Raw genomic sequence first — 7,216 nt, forward strand, 5'->3', positions numbered from 1 at the left:
TTTTGCAGGTTCGTGCTACCGTTCGGTACAGTGTGTAACGGGGGTAGGGGCCGGCGGGGGTGGAGGGCTTCTCGTACACCAAGCGATTCTGGGGATCCTTCGTGAAAGTGCGTAACTCAGCTTTATGCTGAGGGCAGTCACTCTGCACTGCATCCCTTTGGTACACTGGCTGCTGCCTTAAATAACGGCCCATTGGACAGGGGTCTTGGCTCAACAAATGCATCGGCTTTTCCTCTGAACACAAAGCTTCTCTTGTCTGCTAGTCGGTGGTCATCTATTGCTCAGTATTGTAAGCTGGAAGTATATTAATGTAACAACCGAGCCACTGCATCTTTATTGTCCAGCCTTCGATGTAAGTTCCCTTTGCTATAAGATGGTTATGGGGTTGGTTGTGCCTCCCTTTTGTATTAACTTTTTATTTCTTTATCAGGCAATGGAGAGTCCAGTGATATTTCAAAGATGCCCATCTATGACATGCAGTGCTTTGCATTATGTCTGGACGTGGATTGCAAGTTAACACCGTCGTGACGTATGTATGTTCAAAATTATTTGATAAACTCCATTAGTGCATGACCGTAAACCAAGTGTCCACCAAACACGGTAAAACTGGTATGCTGGTTACTCTGGGCCTACTGATGACTCTGGGCCTACTGATGACTCTGGGCCTACTGATGATGATCCCCTTTATTATTGAGCAAATATCTGGTGCCTGATTTCCAAGGTTCTTTTTATTTAAATTGCGCTAACAATTTGCTCTGTATTTAAGTGAGGTGGCTACCACTTACATAACAAACGTGCACAAATACAGACAGTGTTAAGAACCCTTGAGCTTGCTGTATGGCCTTATGGTGCTTTTACAGTTACTGGATTTGAAGGCCCTACTTGTGAGCGAAGGAGGTGTAATCGAAACAAGAGAATTGTAGTAATCAAACTGCTTTGTGTGTACATTGAGTATTCCCAAAAATAAGAAATGAGTTGGTGGAAAAAGGGGATTCTGGTTGTTGACACACCTTCCTCTAGGGGGTTAAAATTCTTATAGTATAAAAAAATGAAGAGTCTTCTGATTATTCAAGGATTTATTTCTGTGATTCAGAATCTCAGCATAAATTCCCAAAAAGATGTAACCGAACTAAGGACACACGGGGAGTTCTTATAGGGAGGGATCATTGGTGCATTCCATTAACATTCCTATTGGTTAACTAATTACAATATCAAAAGGCAATACTATCACTATCGCACAACATACAATTTACAATCCTTTGGATAAACTAATTATAATATCAAAAGACAATACATACAATTCCTGTGCTTATTATCATGGTGTTGTGTAATGTCTGCATCTGTTTTTGAGCCCACTTCCACAATAGTAACTTTAGAAGTATGTCCATGTAATTATCAGACTCTAATTACTGTAGTATCAGGGGTGCCTCTTTTATATAATGTAAACAATAATTGTGCTCTTCTAAACCAATAGGGTAATTTTTCCCAATTGGTATTCTCCAGCTGATGTGAACGGTACGAATATAGGTTAATATAAATGTAGTAAACGCATCTCTCACATTAGTAACTATGTTAAAACATTCAGCTTCCTGAATCCATGTAGTAGAATCCAGACAAAGAATAAATAAAATAATTAAAATTAAAATTGTCCAATGCATTTCACCCTATTGAGGCTTCCTCACGGCATGGTTGTAGTAATGCTTAAGTAGCTTTGTAACCTTAACATTGAACTTACTGCTAAGCCCCTGAAATATGAAATCCCAGTTTTTGTAACCGTATGTTAGTTGTACTTTAGCGACTCCCTGGTGTGCAGGTTCAGTACGGTCAGGAAAGTAAAACATTACATAGACCTTCTGCTGATGTGTTGAGTGTAACATGTAGCCGTTGAACATTCTAAACTTCTTGAGCGAGAAAGAGCCTTTGAACGCACATGGCTAGTACATCGGTCAGCGTAACCTGGGGGTGTCTAGTGGGAAATCCATAGAGCCAAAATCTGAGTAATGGGCTTCTAAGCTTTATAGTGGAAATGATGCAGTGATAGGAGCTTGCCAATTTCGTGGTCTGGGGTCCAGCTCCTGGTTAATGCTTCTTTGCATTCTCGTACCAGACAGCCCCACCCTGACCGAAAGCAAACCACCAGAATCCCTGGGCAGTTACAGGTGTGAGCATTATACAGTGGTTCATGCTCATGTATAATACTGCAAACAATCATCTGGATTTCTTAGCTGTATAGTGGCAATGGTAGTCTACCTTGCCGGTTTTGTGGTCTGGGGTCCAGCTCCTGGCTTGCAACCTTGCTTGCAGTTTTGTACCAGACAGCTTCACCCGGACCTAAATTGAACCACCAGTTGCGTCCTTCCAAAGGATTACTGGGCAGTTACAGGTGTGAGCATTTTACAGTAGGTTACGCTCATGTATAGTACTGCAAACAATCAGTCATCTTAATACAGGGAAAACAAATGTGGTGGTGGTAGCCGTTGATTACTGGAAACCAACTTAAGGCTCCCTTTCTTTCAGAGCCCATTGGTGCTAATGCAAGAGCTTTGTGCTTCTCCCACAACATGTCTCGTTGGTAAGTTCTGTCCTTGATCTTTGCTCTCTTGCTGCTGCAGTGAGCCACAATGGTGCATGAATGTGGCTACCCTAACTCCACTCCCTGTCTGTCCTCTTGTTGACATGTGTCAAACAGCTCTTCACCTGGCATGTCAATGATCTCAATGGCCACACAAGTTTAACACTGTCATTCTTATTACTGTGGCTTTCAATTATAGCCTGTTTCTCATAGTTGAGCTCTGCGTAGGTAATGGGGGCAGAAATCCATGGGTTCGCAATCACGGGTTAAAGGGCCGTGCAAGAGGCTATTGGTCGCCTGCAGGCGCCTCCTCTGCCATCAACCAATTGGTTGATGGCAGAGGAGGTCCCTGCAGGCGACCAATAGGCTCACTCGCACAGCCCTTTAACTCCTTACAGTGCATTTTTGCTGGCAGAGACCACTGGTCTCCCTGCTCGAAGTTGTGTTCATTGGCTGCTGGCAGAGGAGGCCCCTGCAGGCGACCAATAGAGTTGCTCGTACAGACGCTTAAAATCCTGACGCCAAAGCTGCTGCGTAGTCCGTACTGTGTTAACCCCCTTCTGCAAACAAACGAACACGAAGAGTGTACACTAATATTCACCCGAACACGAAGAGTTGGCTGGTGCCCAAGTCTAGTTAATACATACTGTAACTGATTATTGAACATGCATCCTTGTTGAACAAGTCATGGTATGGACATGGTATGACTGGTTAACCTTGTTCATGGCTGATGGTCTGTGGTACCTGTTATTCCGGTCTGTAGGAAACCAAAGTAATTTTCAGATGACCGTGAATTGCTTTATAGCATGTCCTTTACCAGATGAAGGGAACACGGTGTAGACTCAGTATGTAGCTGTGATATGGTACCAACCTTTCTCCCCTCTAACTTGCCTCTTTTTCATGGTAAGGCCTTAGTCTATTCTTTGCTTTGTAAAACCATAGCATGTCAACAGTGACCCTAAAAACTGAAGGCTGCTTGTTTATCTGCACCCAGATGTAAAACATGCCATCTGTTGTATTCTGGCTGCTTAACGGAGTCTTATGCTGAGGATTCCTGTTGCTGGGGTGCAAAACTGAGGTCAGCTTGGCACAGGGATGCTGTGTTTCCAGTCATGGATAACTCTATTGCTGACCAACACAACTTCCTTCACTATGTGTTCTATGAAACGTATTCAAACTCTATTGTCTCTTCTGTAGGATATCTGTCCTCGTGTCTACACTCCAGCCATGTGACCTGATTGACAGTGGTGTTGAGATGATGGATTACTATTTGTGGGCAGATTATGGTAGCCTCATGTGCTGGCCTCCAGGAATCTGGCTGGAAAGCACATAGTATGCCTGCCAGAGGCAACTATCTGTTTTGTGGTCCCTAATGAAAAGAATTTAGAAGCCTCATCTAACAAACACTAAGGTAAGCAATTTGCTAGCAAAAACTATGCACCCTCAAAGATTTTTTTTTTTCTGATCTGCATTTGGATATTTGTAGTAATTGACATGTCTTGTTACCTCTGTCCTTTGAACGTTTTACATTAGACATCCACTTTATCCCAAAGAATGTGTAAGGATTTTTGTTTACAGTTCAGCCTTGTTGAAACCCTCCAGCATCTCCCCATGTCTGCAAAAGACACTATCTCTTTATAGTTAGTCTTGTGAACTTTAAATGTCTGACGAGCTTTCTTATTTGATTGAGAACATCTGTCATTTTGATTATTCAATGTAATCTGGATTTCAGGTAACTGATGCTGGGGTGTGAAGTAGTCTGGCTTCACACAGGAAGCCCAGGTATTCAGTTATGGAGATGTCTGTATAAATGGCTCTTGCACAAACATTTTAAACAAAATGCCATACAACTTGGTTACTCTTCTCTCGGAAGAAAAATGCTGTCTTAACATTGATCTGTTTTGCAGGGAATGTAACCACTGCATCTATATCTACTGCGTTGCTTGTGCTCACCGGAAGCATCCACGAAGAAGTTGAAATAAAGCAGCGATCTGTATCTACTAGTTTTTCAATAAATGGGTTTTATTTATTTTTATTAAAGTGTTTACCTTTGAAGCTTTGTTGTAACTTGGCCTCTTTTTCCTGTTATATTATGCAGGAGTTTGATAAAGGAATAAACAGCCCCAAATGCCTATTCGTAGCAGCATATTTTGTATACCAACTGGCCTTCTTATCTGTATCAGCTGCCAGTATTTTACACCGCTGGCCACTGCATAGGGTTTGTAGCCCAAAAATGCCAAACTTTCCAGATCTTTGGAAGTGGTAGTTTATCAATTGCAAGAGATGGGTTGTTGTGCTGCCTGTGAAGCCTTTCATTCCCCATTTTATTTTGGAATGACTGGTTCAGCATTTTTGGTCATCTCTAAAATAAGCTGGGTTCCTCAGACAATTGGGAAGCATCCTCAGGGCAGGGCAAGCAGGAGGCTAACTCTACTGCCAATGGATAATACTGAAGTAGATCTCCTCGTGGTGAATGTATTGAAACCCCGGGACTGTTTTAGGGGATGCTTGTGCAATTCACATGGTATAAATACCTAAAAGAACAGTTTGAATTTATTCTGTTACTTAAGCGCCCCGGCCTTTCTCAAATCAATGCAGTGTCCGTTGCATGTACACATTTTAACTTTTTAATAAATTGAATAAAACTAAAACGGCATTTAATAGATAACGGCTGTAACTTTATTAAAGGGTAAAAGCGGCATTAACAAAACAAATAACCATACACTATGAAAAATAAACCAATTAAACCTAACAGAATACAATCCGCCCTCACGTAGCCAGACTGTGTAACAACAAAGCCTCTGTCTACCCCAAAGTGGAGGCGACCTTTACAAATAGCTAGGGCAATAAATGGGAGGAAGGGTGGGACGCTCCTGCAGTGGCTCCGCTTCACTGGTTCAGCTGGGGCGAGCAGCATAATCTGTGTGCGCTCCATTTTATTTAAATTCAAACGTCTCTCACCACAAATGCAGCTGGTTACACCAATCAGCTGTTTGCATTTTCCTGCCGCAAACACTTGTGCTGACTTGTACTATCTGCCTAACAATAGGGGTTTTAGCTGCAAAAGCCCACTAAAACCAATATATGACGATCTAAACTTGCACTTTATGTGACCCTAACCTATCAATTATCCCGCAATGGACAGTTACAGTGCAGCCGATGCAGCTTGCACTTTCCAATCATTGTTGGTTCTGCTGCGTTGCCCCTGCAGGTGTAACGGCCTTGTTGGCTGCTTTAGAATCCACCGCATGAATGTCAGGTTTCCTCTACGCTTTTTCTATCGTGCAGGGAAAAGATCTGCTTCTACTCTTAAGAGCAGTCTAGCCACAAAGAACACGCCACTTGTGTGTTTAGGCCTCGGGATTAACAGCTGACATGCAGATGGTAGACTTTTAGGCATGGAGGTCCTGGTATCTGGACACCGATTGCTCCGATGATGCACAGATAGGTGGGGACTTGCATAGAGGTCACAGTGTGATCGGTGCAGGGTTTCTCACTCTTCTCCCATGCTGAAAAACAAATCAGAAGGAAAAAAAAATCACTCAAGTAATAGAAAAAAGAATATTAAAAAAAACAAAGGGGGCTAAGTGATGTCATTGTGGCATCACTGGCATTAATAACATGTTCAAGAGGTCCCTAAGAGGGCACCTAACCATACTGCACTGATAACTGCATTTAAAAATACTAAAAATAAAAAAATATATAAAAAACCCTTACATCCCATTAACATCCCATTGCCTTAACACAACATCTAAAAAGTATAACCCTCCAGCCCCTGTTCATATCCCCCAAACCCATTAAGCCATAAGTATAAAAAAAAAATACCCTGTAGGGTGCTATATGTAAGGGATGGATATGGCCCCCTAGAAAAGAAACCTAAGGATGTGGGGTATCGCCGTAATCAGGAGATGTGGCTAAACAATTTTGGCCGGGTTTCTCTGCCGTATTACATACCCTGTGATTGGTGGCCAAATAGTTGCATGAAGAAATATATGATATATATCAAACCTAATGTAAAGATTCTACAAATAATGTACACCTTATAGTATGTGCTGGGAAAGTATGGACATTCTGTATAAATTAGGTATTCCTGAAATCAGGACACCTGAATTGATAAACTTGGAGGGGGTTTTCCACCACTTTACCTAATTTTGTGAGGATTAAGAGGGAAAATATATATAAAAATTTTATTTTTTCTAATTTTCATTAGTCTCATCCAAAATTTTCAACTAATCGTCAAACTATGGTATCAAAAGAAAGCTCTATCTCTCCTTGAAAAAAACAATATACAGTTTACATGGGTACACTATTGGCAGGAAAAGATAATATTCGCTTAAAAATGGCAAAATTGCTCTTGGCCTTGAGGTACCAAAAACCCCTGGGACTGAAGGGGTTAACGCTTGCCGAGTGTTTGTAAACAGCAGTTGCTAAAATAGTAAAATGAACATTCGTGTAATTGTTTGAGTGGAGACAGAATGTGCTCAATTACAGCCCCAGTACCGAGAAACCTCCCAACTTAGTCACTGGCATCACTACACATACGTGACGTCACAGCCTGACAGCTCCGCGTCCCAGCTTCACCTTCCACGATAGCGCCGCCCACTCGTCCTCCCAGCGCCACGTGACCCGCGAATGGAATGAAAC

The 7,216-nt window shown here is 42.1% G+C and overlaps 2 long non-coding RNA genes and 2 other non-coding genes across 4 annotated transcripts; all 4 read left to right on the plus strand.

Annotated features, from left to right (window-relative positions):
• The first annotated feature begins 439 nt into the window (after positions 1-439).
• Positions 440-3,837, plus strand: LOC128471633 (uncharacterized). The gene is made up of 3 exons (XR_008346116.1): positions 440-529; positions 2,518-2,572; positions 3,770-3,837. It is a non-coding gene; the product is annotated as an uncharacterized LOC128471633 (long non-coding RNA).
• Positions 2,057-2,210, plus strand: LOC128472152 (small Cajal body-specific RNA 16). Its single transcript, XR_008346155.1, has one exon. It is a non-coding gene; the product is annotated as a small Cajal body-specific RNA 16 (non-coding RNA).
• Positions 2,263-2,434, plus strand: LOC128472153 (small Cajal body-specific RNA 16). Its single transcript, XR_008346156.1, has one exon. It is a non-coding gene; the product is annotated as a small Cajal body-specific RNA 16 (non-coding RNA).
• A 14-nt stretch (positions 3,838-3,851) lies between the features above and the next one.
• Positions 3,852-4,627, plus strand: LOC128471634 (uncharacterized). The gene is made up of 2 exons (XR_008346117.1): positions 3,852-3,983; positions 4,480-4,627. It is a non-coding gene; the product is annotated as an uncharacterized LOC128471634 (long non-coding RNA).
• The last annotated feature ends 2,589 nt before the right edge of the window (positions 4,628-7,216 follow it).

This window comes from Spea bombifrons, chromosome 13 (genome assembly GCF_027358695.1).
Source record: "Spea bombifrons isolate aSpeBom1 chromosome 13, aSpeBom1.2.pri, whole genome shotgun sequence".
NCBI classification, from domain to species: domain Eukaryota; kingdom Metazoa; phylum Chordata; class Amphibia; order Anura; family Pelobatidae; genus Spea; species Spea bombifrons.